This window comes from Alosa alosa, chromosome 1 (assembly GCF_017589495.1).
Source record: "Alosa alosa isolate M-15738 ecotype Scorff River chromosome 1, AALO_Geno_1.1, whole genome shotgun sequence".
In the NCBI taxonomy this organism is placed as follows: Eukaryota; Metazoa; Chordata; class Actinopteri; order Clupeiformes; family Clupeidae; genus Alosa; species Alosa alosa.
The window spans coordinates 39,875,605-39,897,378 of record NC_063189.1 but is presented as its reverse complement, the minus strand read 5'-3'; the positions used below and the strand labels follow the sequence as shown (position 1 = coordinate 39,897,378).

At 42.5% G+C, this 21,774-nt stretch overlaps 1 protein-coding gene across 4 annotated transcripts in view; it reads left to right on the top strand.

Moving 5' to 3' along the window:
* The first annotated feature begins 3,267 nt into the window (after nt 1-3,267).
* The window catches only part of ankrd12 (ankyrin repeat domain 12), a 52,167-nt gene continuing 33,660 nt past the window's right edge, over nt 3,268-21,774 (top strand). For 3 of the 4 annotated variants that reach the window (XM_048249578.1, XM_048249568.1, XM_048249558.1), the window contains exon 1: nt 3,268-3,405. The gene's annotated coding sequence lies outside the window, so the exon portion shown is untranslated. The remainder of the gene's footprint in view (nt 3,406-21,774) is intronic. The other variant, XM_048249588.1, reaches the window with a different exon arrangement.

Genomic DNA, 21,774 nt, shown 5'->3' with positions numbered 1-21,774 from the left:
CAAAGAAAATTGGTGTCCTTAAAGGTTGTATTTTTCCTCATTATTTTAAATTAAGGCATTAAGATCAATTTCCAAAAGATGATTTTTTTTATTCCTCTTTTTAGGCAACTTTAGCATGGGGGTGTAAACTTATCCAACCCACTGTATCAAGTGCCTAATACAGTCAGGCCCATGACTAGTAGGAACCAACCCCAGCACAGCATTAGCCTCTAGGGTCACTAGTCCAAGATGTTCCAGTCAGTGGCTATCTTGCCCTATTTCTCTGCTTAAGGCATTGCACTGCAAGGGTAAACCTTTGAAGTTTAACATTTAGGCCAGCAATCCTTGAATATTTCCTGTACAAGGATTGCACCTAGTCCTATATTAAAAGTTATTTTCAATTAAGATTTTTCAATGAAGTTCTGTTTAAGACTAGATTTCTATTCAGCCTTTTAATGCACATTTTCATCGAAATCCTGATTGGAAAGATTAGAAATTTCCATACAAACGACTAATTGGCAAAAAAATGTTTGTAGAGGGGAAGATGTAGCCTGAGGGAATCCTACACGAACATGTTAGGAAATTTGAATTACTGTAGCTCTGCAGGTAGGTCTGGATTCCTTTGACATTCGTTTCCAAATCACCAAAAACGTGTATTTTCTTTGGAATTAAATAAACAACTTAATTTCAAACCTTTGTTTACAATTTGAGCTTAATTTCTCTACTGGTTACACCCCTGGAAGATGTAAAACGGGAAGTTTGGAAATGGGATCCTTTCCAGATGAGCCTGCAGAGCAAATTAAAGATGTGGAGCCCTAGGGCCTTTGCACATGTCTTAAAGACATTTTTTTTTTAAAGAAGGCAATAGGTGAATGAGCTAAATGGAAATACAGCTTAACGAGCTTATGACTATACTCAGTCCATGTATGTTAATGACCATTTAAAGTCTGCTTTATGCTTTCTTTATTGTTACAACATTCAAAGCTAAAACTGGTAGACCACACACACACACACACACACTACCCAGATCACAAACACACACCTGTGTCAAGGGTCAGCCTGTCCAATGCACCAGCCCTCCAGATATTTTCCTGATGTAACAAAATAAGTTATGTCTGTTCAGTCTGTCTTTGCATTAGTGAAGGGAAGCCGCCTGTGTCGCTTTGTGTTCTGTGATGACAAAAGATATACAGAAACTCAAACAGAAAAACCTATTAGCAACATCAACCATACAAATTCTGCAAATTCTATCTCTCTCACACACACACACAGCTAGTCCTAGATATGATCTTTTCTCTTTCACACACTCACATGCTAGTGGCATTGATTCCACATTTTTGTCTCTCACTCACACACTCCGGCAATCGCTCGGACACACACACACCCACACAGACGTAGACTCACAGCATCAATAGCTTGCACACTGGGCACTCTCCGAGTCCAGCAGTCAACTATACACACTCCCTCCCCTCCCTACCTTGGGATCAACAGTGTGTGTGTGTGTGTGTGTGTGTGTGCGCGTGCATGCGAGTTGAGCAACCTGTGCGTATTGTGCAACTTTATGCAGCCACACCACTGGACCAGAGGAAGGGAAAGTCCTCCCATTCTAAACCCACAAACATACAATGACAAGAATTACTACTCAACAAGCCCATGCTTTATTGGGGAAAAAGACTTTACAGTTACAATAATAACATTGTATTATAAAACGCCTTTCAAGACACCCAAGGTCGCTTCATTAATATCTAATTCACGTGACCAGTCTTATTTCAGTCAATCGCAACAATTAAGCCAATTTACCCACCTCGACTAACCCTGGAAATCCAGAGTTCTCGCGAGAGCACAATGGAATTGTCTCTTCGAGACACTCTGGCAAAGAGCAAGGATGCACGTTACTTTTACCCCAACATTGCGGGAAACCAGCTAAACTGATGAAGACAGCGCTGCAACGTTGGAGGACAGTACACATTGGTCGTAGTGTTATCCGATTGCGTCGAAGTCCGAGTAAACATGGTCTAGTGTTATCCAATTGCGTGCAGTGAGATTTTTAAATGCATGCTTGTTGCCGCCCCTCGAGTTGGGCCATTACATTGTTCTTTGCCAGACCCTTAATCTTTCTAGATTATCAGGGTCTGGATTTTCCAGGCTACACCTCGACAGGACTGCTTCCAATTTATAAACCAATCTCGTTTTCCTCCACTAACTGACTTGGCCGTCGTTTTCTGTAGCCAGAAAAGCAGATCATTTATTTATAGGAGGCTCATTACCTTGTTCATCCGCGGATCCTGCGGCTATGTGGAGAGAACAAAGGTGTTTCGGATGCAGTGTTAGGCCTACAATGAAGGACACATTGATTGCTGTCATTTTACTTGATCCATTTGAAACCACTATGGTATTCCATGTCAGTAAATTAGGCCTAGCCTCGATTTCACAAGAGCAGTGTCAAACAAACTTAAACCAGTATCCTAACTGATTTGGTCAGTTACGATGTAGCCTATCTTATCTGGCATTAAATAAAAAGAGAACGCTGGTAAAGACTGGTGCAAGATATCCTACGATCCTACCAAAAATACTTCCTATATACACCATCGTTAAACTGCAAAATATCCATGTATCACTAGCTTTCTTCTGGTCTAGATCCCCCACCCCAATTTTCCTCCCTTGCGATTTAGCTTGTTCTGCAACATAATACTCGACCATGCGCATGCGCGGCTTTCCGAGATAATGCAAATATCACTGCGCCACATCGTGAAAAAGCTACGAAGATTTAACACCATCGCCTATGTCAAAAGTAAGTATGTAGGCTACCTACAATGTTCCATTAACGCATTGACAAATAAAAACTGACGAGACTGATCTACAACACTACCTCCACTCCTGCCCCCGACATGTTCGAGAACGTTCCTAGTAGCTGCAGAAGGGAGCGGAAAAGATGACGTCAAGCGCCCAGCGTCACTTCACCCCTTTAGTGTTTAGAATCTTGAATGTTGCGAGCGAAATGTCCACTAACACGACATTAACCAAATCCCGCGAAATTAAAAATCCTATGTAATTCTAATCATATGGCAGATTAAGGATATATTGTAAGAACAACACTAGAGTAGCGCGATATTTCAACGAGGTAACGCATTGTCCCGTGTCCACCATCTCCAGTAGAACTAGACGCGGACCTTTTAAGCCTACTGGGTGCTCAAGCGATCACATGGCTAGGCGTCTGCCAATGAACGTTGCTCTTGCGTGTTTTGCTGGGCTTTTCTTAGAGACGACGGACGGCTAGGGATGTTTTCAAACCAGCAGTAAGCTGGAAAGAGACGTCATACCATCGTAGACAACTCCTAATTTTCCCTATTTACGAATGTGTTCTTAAAATCTGCAAGGTGCGAACCGTTTATGCAAGAGCAAGAGGACCTGAATATGTTTGCTACGGTAAGCATAGACGACAGTCTTGACTGCCCGCAGTCGAAAAAAACAGTTAGCTAACACTGTAGCCTTTTAGCTTGCAAGCTAGCGTTAACGTTACTTGGCTAAGTTTAATGTTACGGACCGAATTGAATGTTTTGTATCAACGTGGCTCGTATTGAGACTTTTAACTGAAGCGAAATACTTCTCATTACATGTATATCAATCTTACTAACAATATGTAAGGGAACCATGCAGTTTTGATACAACCAAATATATGATTTGGTAGCAATTCTGTGTTATTGCGTGTCGACGACGACGAGGTTGTGACAACCAGGTTGATTCTGTCAGGAATAGGAGGGAATATGAGCGGCTGGTGTTGCTGTGCTAGCGACTTGGTTAGCTTGCTAATGTTAGCTGGCCAGTAACGTAACCGTGCAGGGGAAGCGCAGACTGGGTAGCTAGACTTTCCTCCCGTGTCACTGCGGGCTATTGTCTCGTTTATTCGACAGGGTGGCGCAGTCTGCATCAACACATGGACATGGTTTAAGCTGTAAAATCCAAGTGCTGTATTTAAATTCTTCCAAGTATTCATAGTAATATAACTACTTTGACAATCAAGGTTAATCCATACAATCATTTAATCATACAACGTTAACGCTATATGGATGATTAGCTTGTTCAGAGATACCTAATGTATGAAAATTCGTCTTTGAATATATAGACTATGTTGATATTCGTCAGTTAAAAAATATGGCTGGCTTCTTAGATAAGGCAATGTCTCTTTCCGTCTACTAATGAAATCTGCGCCACGCTGCCAAAGCTAGCTAGCTTCCTCAGCTGAACATGCAACGTTATAGCTTAGCATTTGGGGGTGTGTTGCCACAAAGCTTTATTTGGTGACCGTCATTCGCGTACCAACCTTTTGTTTAAAGACATCGCGAAAGCGTCTTCAGACTTGAAACGTGCAGCAGTTCTAGTTTGTGTCCCAATCGTTATAGGGAATCAAAATTGTGTCTCAATTCCCTTTTTATTTTCTCCATTTGTGTAAATGACAAACAACCGCCACCCTGTTTACTACGGTCACGTTTGAATTAAAGTGAAACAAACGTTTGACGTTACTACAAGTTGCTCATTGCGCAGTTCCAGGTACGATAAGAGGTTGTGCCGCTGTCATTTCTGGACTTTAATGTGGTTTTGAAAGCATAGCCTGGTGCATTGAACGTTTGATCGCAATTTTGATTCACAGCCTCAGTGTAGGTGTAGGGTTGTGCATATAACCTAACGTTAGTTGCTACGATTTGCTTTTCAGCCAAACACATCCTCCCTATGAGGTAGCCCTGTTGGTCTTGCACCACGATGTCGCAGTTATTCTTCCCGAAGTTGTCCTGTAATTGATAATAACCCTGCACGACAAACAATGAAAGGGTAACATAGACCTGTTTGAAGCCCTCACATGTCAACACAGAGATTATGCATTTCTTTTCAGATGTTGAGTAGTATACTTAATTCTGAATTTGGACATTTTCTTAATAAAAAAAACATACAGGGATCTCATGTAATCTCACTCACAGGAAATTGATTCTCTGTGATAAACCTCTGGCGATTTGTTTGATTGTAACAAACCATTTGCAAGATAAGAAGTGAAGCCAAACAGAATACTGTGCAGTTGTAGAGGGTAGATTTTATGTATTTAGGCTTACTACTGCAGTAAATACAAACAACACTTGGGGAGGCATAAAAGACATATTAGGGATTATCTAAATATCCTACTTTCCCTCAAATGGTCTTGGAGCCAACCAGAGCTCGCAGCTCTGTTTTCCAATTACCTTTTATATATGTGTAAATATATGTATACGTATATATATACCCCCCCTCCACTAACGGGCATTAGGCCATGTACACAAGACTTCAGACTTCTAGGCAGGTCTGGCACTAAAAGTTAGCGAGCTAGTTACAATTGGGAGAACTGTGATGTTGGTTCATTCTGTTTATGCTCATATGTTTATATGAGATAATTAGCAGTTCTTCTGATTGCAGTCATAATGTGGTAGAAACCAACATTATATCACTTCCACAAAACCTTTAGTCTTACATAAAGGCCACACAGGGTGTCGGAAGCTTTTGTTTTTAGAAATAGTCAGTTTTTGGTCATGTATTCACTGTCAATTAATGACACAACTTTATCTGTAGAAAATTAGATAACAATTCTGGTTCTTTTATGTGGATAATTATGATGTTGTCTGACATCCAGCAAAAGAGATCTAAACAGTCTGGAATGAGAAACTGCCCGTTTCTGTTACCAGTCACAACATTCTTGTAGTGAATCGTTTATTCACCTTTCCTAAATGCTGTCATATTTAACAATAATTTAGAATATCTTGCAGTTCTTGCAAATGGCCAGTTGTGAAATTGTAAAATTATATTTTTCGTGTATATGCAAAGATTGAAAAATTAATGTAGTATAGTGTGTTTATGGCAGTTATTCTGTGATTTCTTAAAATATATCTATCAGTACTTTCAGAATCCTGCCCCTGTGGAAAGTTATATGAACAGGTAGGCCTAATGTTTTGCAGAAAGGAGACATTAGATAGTCAATGTGGATACATTAAATTCTTAATAAAAATGATGGGCTGTGGAGATGTAATCTGTATATAGACACCAACTTAATATTAATTCAAGTTTACAGTGATTAGCTTTATATACCTTTCAATTAAACCGGTTTGAAATATAACAGTGTTTTCAGACTGAAAGTTTATCTGGTGAATACATTAGCACTAGGAAATCTTATAAACAGCAGCTTCTTGTCTGGATGATCAACTTCATACTTCCAAATAGGGGTGTCACGATTCCCTTCAATTCAATTTCATTTTCAATTTTAAAGTCACGATTCGATTCTCAAATTGTTCTTTCAGTTATATTACTATTTATGCCTTTCTTAATTTTTTTTAAACTTTTTTGCCTTATTTCCTTGTTTTGGGGCGACATTTATTTTGAAACTGTTCCCACTGGGAACAGAAAAGACATTAAACATAGGTCGTGAACATGAAATGAAACACAGAACAATAGTTTAAATTGTTTCATTGTGCATGTTATGCCTTAAAGTAAGCCCAATTTTGGACTGCAACTAGAACTTCTTGAACTTCTTTTCACTTGCTAGGTTGAGCAAGTTAGCGTGAATGAACGACAAAATAGCCTACTTCCATACGGGAGATAGGAGAGGCTTCGAGTTCGGTTAATGTGTTTTTTATTTTTATTTATTTTTTTACTGACCTGAAGTTAGGTGTGTGTGTGGTTCTCTTGGCATGCATGCTGGACGTGACATTGGGGGTGTGGCTGCATCGTCGATTCTACATTTGATTTTGAGGTTCGAGATCAGATGTAATTTCGATTTTCGACTTAAGACAGAAATTGTGACACCCCTACTTCCTAATAATTTCAGAAATCTCCATTCTAGTTTCCTTGTAGTTTGATCCTTTAGAAATACTGTGAATCTATGTTTTGGCTACTTCTGCACTTTTGAACATGATTACTGCCAGCTGTGGTCAACTAGCTTGGTGTAGCAGCTAGTAAGGCTGAGCAGAGAATGATGGAAAACTCACACCAGTGGTTCTTAACCTGGGGGTCGCAAGATTGTGTGGATAAAAAGAACGCCTTTTTTTTTTATATAGAATATCTAGAAGGGACCTAAGTTGAATTCAATCAGGGTATGTACAAGTTAGGCTGTTTTCTTTTTGTCTTTTAGTGCCGCTTTCTCCTGCATTAGTATCTGTCAAGGCAGTGGAGGGAGTGGTTCTAAGCCACGGTAATTGGTACCATTGGCTTGTGTTACGGTCGTGTTAAATGTCTTTGGCCCCAGGCACAGGCTGACGTTCTTGGCAATTAACATTTGGCCATAACCAGTAGACCTCCTTTTTGGTTTATTCCCCGAAGACAACACAAACAAACAAAAAAGTAAGTATAAGTATAAATACTCTTTTGATCCCGTGAGGGAAATTTGGTCTCTGCATTTATCCCAATCCATGAATTGGTGAAACACACACAGCACACAGTGAGGTGAAGCACACACTAATCCCGGCGCAGTGAGCTGCCTGCATCAACAGCGGCGCTCGGGGAGCAGTGAGGGGTTAGGTGCCTTGCTCAAGGGCACTTCAGCTGTGCCTACTGGTTGGGGTTCGAACCGGCAACCCTCCGGTTACAGGTCCAAAGTGCTAACCAGTAGGCCTCGCTGCCCCTCAACCTAGTTTGTTAGGTACTATTTGTTTCATTGTTTATTTCACAATGAGTGAACTATTGGGATAAACTCTTTTAACAATAATAGTGTAGACACTTTTTCTTTTTATCCCATATAATAGGCAGTCTTTGATATGTTTCAGTGGTTTGCTGGACCCAGTCTACTGTTATATTTTTATGTGCTTGTACAGGCCTAGCCTATGTCATAAATGACTGTTCAAGCCAATGTTTTTGTTAAGTGAAAATGGCATGTGTAATGTATCAATATCAATATGATTGTTGAATTACATAGAATTGGTCGTGCAGTTGTCCCACTGAAAAGAACATGGCTGGCAAGAAAGTACTGAAATGACTATCTTCACTAGGTGCAGTCTGAAGTGTTTTTTCTGATGAAATGAGTAGTCATACCTGGCAGAAGAAGAAGGCTTTTCCATTGAACAACTATAAAGCATTTTCATAATAAAAACCAGGCGATTTTTCACCCCACCCATCAGCAAGATTCTGCTTTGACACTGGTGATGAGGCACTAAAACAAGGGGTTTCTGATGGCAATACCTCAGCAACAGAATAAAGGAAAAACCCGGGCAGTGTTTGAAAGGACCTGAGTTTGAGGCACTCATTCCATGGTGCTCTTGGACAAGTTTGTCTGACTTTGCTCTGGCAGAAATCTCCTTTGTGTGTGGTGTTTATCAGCGCTCATCTTTTCTTATCCACCCTTGTCTCTTCTTATCTGAGCCCAGAGCTATAGCTCTCCTCTTGGGCTACACCCTGAGCTTAACCACCCCTGGTATGGTTCTCTGTTGTCATCTGAGGTCAATGTGGAAAATGCTCCTCCACCAGGCCCTTTCATGTGCATGGTCTCCTCTCTTCAAGTGCAGTGGCTTAAGCGATCAATTAAGGAGGGTTTTTTATGCACTGTGCATTTTGGGTAGACATTTCTGTGTGTGTGTGTGTGTGTGTGTGTGTGTGTGCGCGCGCACGTCCACTGTCCACCTACCTGTTTTAATGAGATTCAAGGATTGTTGTGCATCTAAGCATACTTTTCTGATCTTCTGTTCTGTGAGACCCCTGCCCCCCCCTCGCTTGTTCCCCTGTGAAGCTGCCTTTGTAGACTCCAGTCTACCGAACATGCAGTAACCAGCCACTCCCTGGCATGCTCCTAGAGAGTAATAGCCTCAGGCTCGTGTGTGTGTTTGGGGGGGTTGATCGCTAAGGCCTAGAGGAGCTTCTCAGAGAGGCTTCCAAGCTATCCTCAGTCAGTTTTAAATATTTACAATGTCCCTGTAATACAGCATGTATGTATTACATAATCAACATCTTGCATACCTGGTTTTGCTCTTCAGACCCTGCTGAAGAGATGGAGTAGATATGAGACTAGGTAGTTCAATGGGTGGATGGAGCAGTTCAGTGCGTAGTAGTGGGGCTTTGCCTCTGCACAGGGACTGCACTGCGTGGCTCAGAGAGTGACGGCATCAGCCCTGCTTGGCTGGAAGAGGCCAGCAGGGCACTGCAGGAAAGAGTAGCAGACCTTTGGCATCCTTCTCCAAGCCCCGTATTGCCATAGCAACTATTGCTTTAGCTCTAGCAGAGGGTTCTGATATGGGTTGGCGTCACGAGAAATTGTGTGTTTTTTGTTTTTTTTGTTTTTTTCGCCTTGCCACGGTAACCATAAGCCAGGGATGTGATTGGCTGCTGCAGCAGTCGTCTGCTGGTGACTGTGTTGTGGTCCGCCCAGCTGCGTGTGCAGAGACGGAGAGGAGGGCTGCAGTCAGGCAGCAGCTGCTTAAAAATCTCCCTCTTTTCTCTCTCATTCTCTCCTCTCTTTTTCTCCCTATTTCTTTCCCCTCTCCATCCCCTTCTCTTTCTGCCTCTTTCTCTCTTTCCCCTCTCCCTCCCTCTCTTCCCTCTGTCTGTACCCCCTCCGTCTTTTGCTCTGTACCTACCATCTTTCTCCCCCTTCCCTGTCTATGTCTACCCCCCCCCCCCTTTTTACATCCTTGCCCTTTCTTTCTCTCCCTTCCTATTCCTCCCATCTCAAGGCCCCCCTTCTTCCCCCATTTCTCTGCTCTCCCCCCTTCTCTGCCCCCCTTTTCTCGGTCTCGCTCTCTGCCTGTCTCCTTCCCTCTATCTTGCACAGGGTGTTGTATGCCAGTGATTTTTGAGGAGTAACGTCCTCCCCACTTCCAGCAATTTAAAGGGCAACCGCCATGCATAAATCCCATACAATTTTGTTGGTAATGCGCACGCACACACACACACACACACACACACACAAACCCTTATTGTAGGGTACTATCTGTCTTTCTCCCTTACATGCAAAAACATGCATAGATAAATGCAAACATACAAACACGAGCACAAACAAACACTGTATAATAAACAAAGGTATTGACACATTCATTCTGTTTTGGCCTAATACACAGAAGGTGTTTCATTATGTGTGATCAGACTGTAAAGAACCTTGCCTAAAATCCATAGGGTAGAATCATGCTCTGCTAAATTAGTGTTGTTTTGGTAAGAGTTTATGTAGCCAGATCACGAATGTGGTAATATTTACCTACATTTTGGTGTAATGTTCAGTAACATCACACTTCTGCTATTCTAACTTTTCATGACTTTTCACAGTAGTAGATGTGTGGGTTTTTTATGTCCATGTAGGTGTTAGTGTTTTACTGTCAGAATACACATTTGACAGAATACACATTTTCCCATGTCACATACACACACATACGCACACACAGTATAGTAAGCACCCATGGTGACACATGCACATACTCATACATGTATGGTATGATATCGCAGAAGCCATTGTGACTCACACTACTGCTATTGAATGTTGCCCTTTGTGCTGAAAACCTTTAGTGTGGATCTCTCTCTCTCTGTCTCTGTCTGTCTGTCTGTCTTTGCCTGATCTTTAGCTGAGGCCAATTTGCTTGTTTCTGTTATAAAATTGTTATTTCCTCATATTAAATTCATTGTTTTTTTTCTGAATTGTTCCACAAACTGCTGTGAAGCTCCAGTGGTCCATTGTCATCCTTAGTTGTTAATGAATTGGGATTAATGTTTTTTATGTATTTAAAATAAAATATTTTAACATTTTTACTTCAGTGCTTTTATACATTTATTTGGTTATCTGGGAGGGCTACCAATGCAAAAACGCTGAAATAACGAAACTCAGTCGATTGTTACTGAAGGAGGGCTCTTCAGACAGGATTGAAAACTGGTTGTTTGCTGCTCCCGTGCAATTGAAACTGCTAAACGCGCATCTTGTCTGGCTAGGTTGTCAGGCTAGGTTTGCCCAGGTTGTTTCTGTAGCCTGGGCTGTCCAGAGATCGCGTTTTTTTTTTGTACAGTGTATTCAGGACAGACAGCTAGCGGTTGGTTAGGTGATGTCTGCAGTAAGTGACACAAAATGTTTCACCCTGAAAAACGCGTGGCACCGCTTAGAGCACCTTTTAAGACTTATTAAATTATTTTTAAAAAGTGGTTAAGTATGAGACAATTAAGAAAAACACAACACTGATTGTTTTTAGACTTAAACTACCTTATTGTCTACTATACCTACATAAAATGGAAATTTGTCTTCAGCAGTGCCATAAAACGTAGAAAAGTAGACTATAAGATCAGTCCAGCTCTCTGCTAAAAGGAGTAAAGGAGAAGTCTATGTGATCTGGCCTCGAAACTACCAGCATACCACAGCTTTTCTTTGTAGTCTAAGTATGATTTCTCTCTTGCGTTGTCTTGAATTTCCCCTGGGGATCAATAAAGTATCTATCTATCTATCTATCTATCTATCTATCTATCTATCTTGTCTTTATTTAAATTAAGAGTCAGAACACCATTCACTGTGTTGATTTAATTTCTTCTATTTACAGTCAAAAGGCATGTTTTCAGTAAATGTAATATGAATGAGATCCCAGTGCCCATTGATTGTAAATTAAATGGGACTAGAAACCAGCTGGGCTGAGCCACCAGATTCATACAGAACCGTTCCAGAAATGCCCAGGGTCAATCTCTTTGAGGAACTTGCTTTCTGTCACCATTTCTAAAACTGAAGTTTTCAAGTTCCGGTTCTTGATTGTGATTGGCTGAATCACGTTTGATGGCGTTGCAAAATCCAGCGCAAACATACACCTTGACCGCATTCAGTTCTATATTACTGCGCTACCATAACTTGATACAAAAGTTAAAGTAGCTTGGCAACCATTCAGATAGAGGAAATATATTTATTGGCGGAAGAATGACTATGAATAAATCGTTACATTTCTCGTTGCTTTGCCTTTACTTAATGAAACTTTGCCAGGTATTTATAGCAACAGTTTTAGAAAAGCAATAAGCCACTCGAGTCCGTAGATTACACTGATTCTACAACAGCTAATGGGGGTTTTAGGCACGCTGCTAGCTCGTCGTGCCTCACAACGCCCCTTAGCTGTTGTAGAATCAGTGTCTCGGGGCTTATTGCTTAAGTAGATCATCTGAATGTTTTAGATATGGCACATATGTAATTTGAACCTACAAAACCCAGATATATTTTTTTAACAGGAAGCCGTTGCCCTGATGTGTGATGTCAGGGGTGGTGTCATTAGTGGCCATCTAGTGTGATATGGATAACATGGTTGACATGGGAGTTTTGGTTTAAAAATGGCTACAGCTTTCCTGCAGAGCGAGCCTGCGCTTTTGAACCGGCAGGAGAGGTGGTTGGTCACGCCGTGATGGTAGAGTGCAGCATTTAACACCGCAGCAGGTTCACTTTTTTTCCTTAATTACTGTCCTATATAGGTTGTTCTATGACTTATGATTTACAATTCTACAAGAAAAGTAACTTATGAAGTGTTGGTGCTTTAAGTGCTTCACTGAGCTGAAATTTAAACTTAAAACATCTCAAGATGAATTAAATAAAAATAACAGTGAGTAAATTAACAGTGCACGTCTTTTAAGGGCTTCAGACTGCACATCTCATGGCTCAATGTCTTACATACTATCCTTCATGATCTTTAGGCCTTGCCTTGGCTAAACCAGCTCGCCATGCTAGCATCTTCCATAGAAATGTATTTGAGCACAATTTAAAGAGATGTTCCAAGTAGCCTGGGGGATTTTTATGTGATTTTGCAATGATGTCCCACAGTGAAATTTACTTTTTAATTTTAGTATTTTTGAATTTTCAATAAGAACATCACTATGGTTAATGCAGTAACGAAATGGTAGGCATATTATTATAGGCTATTGCAATGACTTGTCATGCTCAATCTAAATGTGTCCAATTCACCATACACAATGACCACAGTTATACATGCAGGGAATATTCGGGCTTTAAATGTAGCAGCGAAATTCGGTTTGCGCCAAATACCGGATTAAATTGATTGATACCATCAGAATGAGTTTACAGAACTCGCGCGCGAAACGAATATTGCTGTTGAAAACCTGGTTATTCCCTGCATGTAACTGCGGTCAATGGCCTCCTTTTTTTATTGATATCTGTATCTCTGTCGATTATGGCGAAGGCCTTGTATGCATTGTTCGCAATTTTAAAGGCGTCTTTTCATCTGCAATGACTCCTATAAATTTAAAGCGCCAAATATGGCATTCCTGTACGTCGGGTTTACGTTCAAACTATTTTTCTGGTGAATAATTATTTCGGACTGAACTTTGTGAAGGGAAGTTTCACTAGGCCTCTCATCTCGGGCTCGTCTGATCGGTTTGCTGCTGCCAGCCGCCGAAAGGCAGTGGGGAGAGGGTACATTTATCTCGGCCTATGTGACCACACTGTAATGCAACTACATCCACTCTGTTTATCTGACGGGTCTCTGACCTCTGACCTGCGGACACTTTTTCCTCTCTCGAATAGCTGGTCGCACCGGTGCGACCTCCGATTTTAGTCACACACACCAAATTGGTCGCACTCTGGAGCCCTGCTTCCACTCCTGGAGACTGTGGTCAGAATACAGAGCTAATGGACATCAGTTGGTCATAGTGAATACCTGGGCTCTTTCTTTGAAGTCTCTTCTAGAAAATGTCTTTTGGGGGTGAGTCAGATTAAACACATGATCGTCTTCTGCTCTTCATTCCATAAGCTGCTTCCACACTGCCCAGACAATACCCAACAAACCCCAACATTCAAAAGCTGGTTCAATGAAGTGGGTCTCTTGCGCTCTAGCCCGTTGGTGCTCACGGAACAGGACCTCAGAATCAATCACAACTTTCGGGCCATTTCACAAGACTGAACCCAGAAAAAGGACCAGAGCACACGATTAGTTATACTGAGCTTTTTGCTGGTGCTGGCGACCTAACGTTTCGACGCGATAGTGTTTTCATCGGAGTCAAAACGTTAGTGGCCTGAAAGTTGGGATTGATTCTAAAGCTGGTATTTGTTGGTTGGTTGTTGGACATGTCAAATGCGACCAACTCCATTTGACAAAAACAGACTGATGGGGCACACTGACCCAAATGGTGGAGTTGTTGGCCTTTGTTGGGGCAGTGTGCAAGTACCTATAGCCGAAAGTTCTTACTGTGCTATTGCTTCCTTCTTCCTCACTAAACAAGTGTGCTCACCCTGGTATACCACTAGCTCCTCAAGCTACTTGCTCATGCTGGTGGAACGCTAGCTCCCCGAGCTTTCTTAGCCTTTTCCTGTGTTTGCCCCACTGCTGCACCAGCTAGCCAATCTGTTTATGCGGAATAAAACCGATAGCGTGTGATTTCCAATTTGAAGAGTATTTCAGTGAGCAGTGAAATCCTTCTAGGTCTCAGATATTTGTATTTCCCCTTTTAAGATGTTCATCCATGCAAACAGTGTTTGTGCCTAAATAGGAAAATGTCTGTGTGTGCGCTTGCATTTATACTTGTACAGTGGTTGTGACTTGGCCATCAGAAATGCTTCCTTAGCTGGAGTTGTTTGTTTATCTGAAACTGTTTACAGACGTCAGAGAAAGTGTGTAGGCAATTCTGTGTTCCTTTTCACAGAATTGTCATCTGTTGTATCTGTTGAATCAAATGAGCAAATAAACACAGAATGTGATCTGTTATTTCATTTCTCGGTGTGCATGCTGAGAAGTCTTAAAAACTCCCGGAGATGTATCCCGGAGGGATGGAGATTATAATAGAGAGATTACTTGACATCTTGAGGGATGTCTTGAACTGTTTGTGGTACATGGCTTCATCTTAGTCCTAGACTAAATGTTGTTTTTTTTTAATGGGAATCTTTAGCGTTGCCTAATCCATAGGGAAAGTAGTCCTTAATGTTTTCCATTGCACTATTTTAGCACTGGAATATTGTGGTATTGATTGCAGCATTGAACATGCACAATTAACACTGGAGTGTATGAAGTCTTTCCACAGTCAGCTGTTTCATCTCCAGCTCTGTAGTGTTCCCAGTGAGAGCGAAATCGAGTTAGCCAAACGAGTTGATGAGTTCAAACGAAGCTAGTCACATCGGCCTCATTGAACAGAGAGCTGACTCTCTTCTACTGGGCCCGATGCCTAGAGGAGAATTGTACAGTGTGCATTTTTTTTTTAATCCAAATGAAGCTTACAGTAATAGCATAGGTATTTATACTGCCTTCCAACCATATGTGTGCAATCAGGGTATAAAACCCATGACCTTGCTGTTCTTAGCATCTTAGCATCCTTGTGGAATAGAATCAAAAACATGTCTATTTACATGTAAATTGGTCCTGTATCCACAAACGGTCAACACTTGCTCATAGTATGGCATTTCACCACATAAAAAAACATTAGTAAAGCAGGTAAAGGGAGGTTGAGGAACCTCAGCAGACAAGGCAGAACCCAGCTAAATCTAGGCTGGAAAGGTGCTCAAGCAAGTGGATGCTGCTGGTTAGTGTACACTAATGAAATGGGAAGTGCAGCTGCAGCTTAGAGGTTAACCCAAATGGGGCTAATGTAGCATTAGCAGTAGACTGGCTTATCAGCGTTCTTAACACAACCATGTTACCCGTCAGTCAGTCCCGCCTTGAGTCGGCAGACACCTGGCTTAAACAGCCTCAAAGTGTGTGTGTCTGTCAAGATTGAGGTCACACATGGCGGAGTGCTTTTTTTTTTTTTAATGACTGTTTTATGGCACTGTATGTCTGTCAGAAAAACAGACAGGGAAGCTTGAATTGAACATTGTTGTATATAGAATGTAATGGAATTGTCATCACATAGAACAGGTCAGATTGATGTATTTTTGTGTATTCCCCTACTTCCTCGTAGGTATACATTTAAATCCTTTTATGATGGTTCTGTGATGGTACACTTTAAAATCTTTACAATTCTAGCACATTTTATGGTTGCTGTTATCCTGTAGTAGTAGTAAGATGTAGGCCAGGATAAATTGAGATTTTGCCCCAGACTAAATTGGATTTAAGACTTATTGTGCAGAATGCAGGATTATGCATGACCAGGACTGAAACAGTTTGACCTGAGCTGCAGGCTATAGCGTACTGGAACAGTAAAGGCCAGAACAGATTCTAAGAAATATCTGCAGTACTTCTGCACTCAATCATGTCCTTACATCAGACTCTCGATGACCTTAAAGATCATGGCTGATTCAAATAGCACTCTCATTGGTGACGGGACCTATGAAATTCATCAGCAAAGCAGATTCAACCTCACACACACACACACACACACACACACACACACACACACACACAAATTTGCCCCATAGTAGGAACAATTATTGTCGCTGCTGGGACAGTGATTTGGCACTGGTATTGGTGCTGGAAGGGTCCTGAGATTCCCTGCAATTTCTGTACAAAATCTAGTTGTTGTGTTCAGCTTGGCTTTGTTGACAGTTTCTTTGGCTTTTTCCTCCAGATGTGTCTAACTTCTCTCTTTCCTCTTTAACTAATTTGATGTCTGTGTGTGAGAGAGTGAGCGCGAGGGGGAGAAGCATGTCACAAATGTCATGCTTTTCTTAGTTTCTGTCAAACCATTCTGCCCCTTCGATTCCACACCAATACTATGGCGTCCCCTACACTGAGCTTGGGCAGAAAAGATCTTCTGAAGCTAGTTTTTGGGATTTCCCCCTCCTGAACTTCATCCGAAGGCTCTTTGGGGTTAAATATAGGTTACACACACACACACACGCACACGCACACGCAGGTTCACTACCCTGAAACTATGGGGGCGAAGCAGTGAGTGTGAGCCGTAAAGGGCACCTGCAGATGGGGCTCCTCACGGGCCTGACCGGCCGCTATATATGTGTGTGTGTATATGTGTATATTTTTTTTTATATATATATATATATATATATATATATATATATATTTTTTTTTTTTTATATGTAGATACACATACATACATACATGCATACATCTCCCCACGTGGGATGCGCAGCCCGCACTGAGGGGTTGTGATGAGGCACGTAGGGACCGCTGCCAGGAACTGCAACACTGCTTCTCTTCATCTGGATGTGCCTTACCCAGTCCCACACACAACCATGCATGGGTCCCAGGCCCCGCACGCCAACACATGCACACGCCTTTCTTTCCTGTCCTTTTTATTGCGCATATAGTATACAGTATATACACACGTGTACACACACACCAACATACCTTTGTGGTGCGTCCCCCATGCATACACACATGGCCTAAACTAAACAGCCGATTTCCTTGTTTGTTTGGAGCACAAGGAGTTCCTTCAGGTGTGTCCCATTTTTCAGTGTGCTCTGTTCTCTCTGTGTTGAGTTGGCTTGTGTTTCTGGCGTGTGCATCTGGCTGCTCTGTCTGTTACGTGGCTTGTTGTGATGGTGGTGTGCTCAGGCGAGTGTTTTATGGTTGATTCCTGAGCTTGTTCCAGGGCGAAGATGCAGGGACAGAGGATGCCGTCTAGATTAAATGTTCTGCTTAGAGTTTGTTTGGTGATGTCCCAAATTTAGAGACTTGCACAAATTCAGGACACATTTTTGAGTTTTTCTGTCAACAGGGCAATATATTGTATTGAGTTGAAGAACTTGTATTACAGTATTAATACTTCCACAGTGAGTGAGGTGATTGGTATTTTGTGGAAGGAGACCCACAGTTTTGAGTGATTTTGCTCATGCTTTGTTCTCCAATAAGAGCTGCAACAATTAATCAAAATATTAATTGCCAACAATTTTGATTCCTAGATTATTATTTCTTAGAAAATAAAGTAAAGTTTATTCCAGAAGATTCCTAATTGAAGCCAGATTTATAGGCTATGTTTTTAAAAGCAATGTTGGAGGTTTGATTGGGGCTGTACTTTGTGGTAGCAGCAAAGTTATATTTAAAATCAAAACAAGTAAGAAAACAAAACAAGGCTCAGCCACAGTTTGCCAGAGTCTGTTGCAACTAGCTTATTTTCGTGAGTGGTCTGAAGCTGGAGGTGTCTCCCAAAAGCAGAAGTGGAATCCCTCTGGTCATGCCAGGGGCTTTTAGTGAGTCTGATGGGATTCCCCTCACGCCACCACAGCCCCCTTGCCACTCTTTTGCTTCATCACGTTCCAACGTGTGTCAAAGGCAAACCAAATCAGATGTACTGTAATGCAGCAGCCTTGAGTTTTGGGTTAGAACTAGCAACTACCTGAGAGCCATGTGGACACCTTGCAAACATGAGCGGTTGTCAGACACTGATAAAGACATGTAGTTGGCAATGAACTGGGAGACGATTACAAAACTGCTTGTCTTCTATAAAAAAAAAATCTTAAGTTGTTGCAGAGTTGCTTTAGAAACCTTTGTGTCTGACTGGCATGCGGTCATGAACATACTACTATACATATTGTCGCACCAGGTGTGATTTGGAGCCTGAACATGCCCATGGTCTCAGACTTAACACTCTTTCGGCTTCTACACACAGCTGCGTGAGTTGCAGTGCTGGAGACGCATCCCATTCACTTTACATGGGCTCACGTCATCGGTTGCCGAACTGAATTGTGGGTCCGTTATGTCGAAGAAGAAGTTCAGCTGTTGCTGCACCGACAGACGGCACCAGCCAATCAAGCCAATCGAAGGACGGCACCAACCAATCAAATTACTGTTATACTTCAAGTCATTTGCATAGCTACCGTTGGGAACACCCACTGGCATGCGTTGACGGAACGCAACTGTGTATAGAAGCCGTTAGGCAAAGCATTTTCAGAGCATCATTTGCGACTTGTGACCAGAACATGCCTTTGGCTTCAGCGCAAGTCTTTAGACTTGATGGCATGGACATAGCCTTGACCTAGCCCTTAGGTGTGTGTGTGTGTGTGTGTGGTCACTTGACTGTCCACTGACCATAGCGGCTGGAGATGGATTCTCCTTGTTCCATCCTCAAGGATCGTCGATTGTGATGTAGGCCCAGTGCTTGTTGACACGGCTGGAGCTTGTTGACGGGGCTAAAGCTTATAGTGGCTCAGTAAACTGAAATGAAAGGCCTTGTCTTGCTTCCGTGCTCTGTGTCTCGGTGTTCTGAAAACTTTTTCTCAGTGGAGAAGTGTGTGTGTGTGTGTGTGTGTGTGTGTGTGTGTGTGTACACAAGCACACTTGCACAAGAGAGTGAGAATCTTATCTTTCTCTCTGTGTCTTTCTGGGTCTATTTTTATTTTTTTCTATGCCTGTATGACTCTATTGCTGCTTTTTCGCTCATGTTTTCTTCCGTGTACCCTGTTGTACCCTCTCTCTCTTTGTCTTTTAGGCCACTGTTTTGTTGTCTCTCTGAGATCTACAAAAAGGAAAGAGAAAGACTTGGTCTTCTCTGCTATTCTCTCTACAGTCTCTTGCGCTCTCTCTCTCTCTCTCTCTCTCTCTCTCTCTCTCTCTCTCTCTCTCTCTCTCTCTGTGTCTGTCTCTGTCTCTCTCTGTGTGTGTCTGTCTGTCTCTGTGTTTCTCTGACTCTGTGGGTTCCTCCACATGTAACGGTTGCAGTGTGTGGTGGCACAGTCGATTACTGAGTGCTTCAGCGGGCACCGTGTGTGTGTGTAGACTACATGCACATGTGCCCACTCACACTTTTGCACTCTACCCCCTCACTCACACACAGACGCACACAACTGCATGACATTGTGTACACTGTGTGTGTATATGTGTATTTCTCTTGACCTCAGGGTGCTTTGAGATACTCCTCGTAACTGCAGCAAGATGCATACAGTTCTACTGTCGCTCTCACACACACACACACACACACACACACACACACACACACAGTAGTAGACTGATGTGAGTAACAGCAGTTGTTGATTTGTCCCGTTGCAGCTAAGAGCAACAGCTCAAACCACCTCACTACACTACAGTGTCTATTTGTGCTCTAATGAGTAAAGTGAAGACTACACAGGGGATATGCCCATGACTGAGAACGCATCACAGGTGTGTGTGTGTGTGTGTGTGTGTGTGTGGCAGTTCCTTGAGACATTAACATCTGGTGTTTTAGTCTAGTGCATGCGTTTTCACTGCGGTTGAATCTCTCTTTGTAAAGCTTGTACACCGTGAAGCATAACCAGCAAAATTAGCTGCTCTGCATGAGCTCTGTGAGACAGTCAATCCTACTGGCCCACCATCAGGATGCCAGGATAGTCCAGGATAGTGTGGAAAAAACTGTGTGTGTCTAATGCTAAGCTAGGCTGTTCTCAGCCTGGGTCATACTAAGTTCATCAGTGCCTCTGGAATCATGTGAGTTGGTGTGTGTGTGTTGTGTGGGCGTAAATAGTTGAGTGGGAGTCGTGAATGTACAAAAAAATGCACGTAAAAATGAATGAAACCCTGTGTGTGTTTCTGTGTGTCTTCATATGACTGAAGGAGGAAAAGTGTTAGGAAAGAGTTAATGACTGAGTGTGAAAGAGGGAAATGTGAATGAAACTAACACCCTCTGTGACACACACACTCACTCCACTCCTCTCCTCTCTCCCTCACGTGCACACACACATCCACATCCCGCAATTCCTCCTTGTAAATTGCTTGTGCGTGTGTGCTTGCCTGGGTTGGAAGCGTAGTAAGACATCACCTTGATTTTTTTCTTTCGTGTGTGTGAAGAAAGGAGTGAAGGTAGAATACCCCCCCCACCCCTGTACTTTAGCACATGGTTAACCCTGGCTCTGGTTTAAGCCAGATCCAGAGCACTTGGTCTTGGCCAGTTCTCTCTCCCCGGTATAAACCAGATTCTCCACATGGCTTTTGGTCCAGCCCTGCCAATGGTTCCTAGTGATAAGTGATGCCTTTTTCCCCTCTCAGCTGCTGTCTGCTGCCTTTAATTTTTGTGTGTGTGTGTTAAAAATCCCTGCTATCCTTGGCCCTCTGTCCTGACACATTTTCTCTCCCTCCTCAGTCGTGGTGTGTTGAAGGGTGCATTGTTCTCCCTGGCGTGGAGGAGCCAGTCGTTAACCTACATTGGGAGGAGCAGCATATGATGGGCTTTTAAAAAAATGCGCATCATTCTCGTTCACTCCAATCACATGCCCCCCCCCTCTCTCTCTCTCTCTCTCTCTCTCTCTCTCTCTCTCTCTCTCTCTCTCTCTCTCTCTCTCTCTCTCTCCCCCATCCCCCACCCTCATCTGTCTTTCTCTCTGTCCCCCCACCCTTTCTCTCTCGTTCTTTCTAAAATGTCTCTCTAATCCTGCATCTGCATGTTATGCAGTTCTCTTTGACTGTGTGTGTGCGCATGCGCGCGCTTTGCTGGTTTTATCAGCGTTATGTTAGTGAGTTAAAACCTTCCCTGTAATTTATTTGTGTTCTCTGTGTGTGAACAGGGAAGGACCTACCATCATAGACGCCTAGTCAGTCTAGGCTGCTTTTGTTTATTTTTTCATTTTCACATATGGAAACACATACACACAGTAAGAGTAGTGTAACTGGAGTGGAGTCTCGTGGACCCATGCTGTCAGAATGTTCTGAGGGTATCCCTGGCCTGGAGTCAAAACAGGCTGGTCGGAACATGCTCTGTGCTGCACGGAACACTGCAGGTCCATGTCCAACACCCAACATCTACTGCCTTAGTGCTGTGGTCTTAAACTGAAGTACCGTCGATAGGGGGGAAAAAAACGACCAAAATCGGTGCTACCGAACTGGAGTAGCTGCAGCTAATGGCCAGTGCTCCCAGTGAGCAACAATGCTAGGCCTTGGGGCATCATCTAAATGTGCCTTTTTGCCTCTTAACAGACTCAAAATGTCATTAGGTCTGTGCAACATGAACAGGGTCCTTACGTGACAAAACGATGCGTTTTCCACTCATTAT